Source organism: Penaeus monodon, chromosome 23 (assembly GCF_015228065.2).
Source record: "Penaeus monodon isolate SGIC_2016 chromosome 23, NSTDA_Pmon_1, whole genome shotgun sequence".
Classification (NCBI taxonomy): Eukaryota; Metazoa; Arthropoda; class Malacostraca; order Decapoda; family Penaeidae; genus Penaeus; species Penaeus monodon.
The window spans coordinates 4449272-4449491 of NC_051408.1; positions in this window are offsets into that span (position 1 = coordinate 4449272).

The window sequence follows — 220 nt, forward strand, 5'->3', positions numbered from 1 at the left end:
TATTCGAAGCTTCACTATTTCGACTCATTGTTTTCCCTTCAAATTCTGCTTCATGAAAGTTTCAGTCTCGCGTCCATCAGAGTCGGCGGTAGTTTATATAACGTTTGTTGGTCGTTACGGTGAATATCATCATCGATTTTGTTATAATTATAAGTGTAAATTTGAGTTGGAGTTAAAAAAGGACCGATAAAACAGACAGAGATTAATTTTAAAAAAGCAT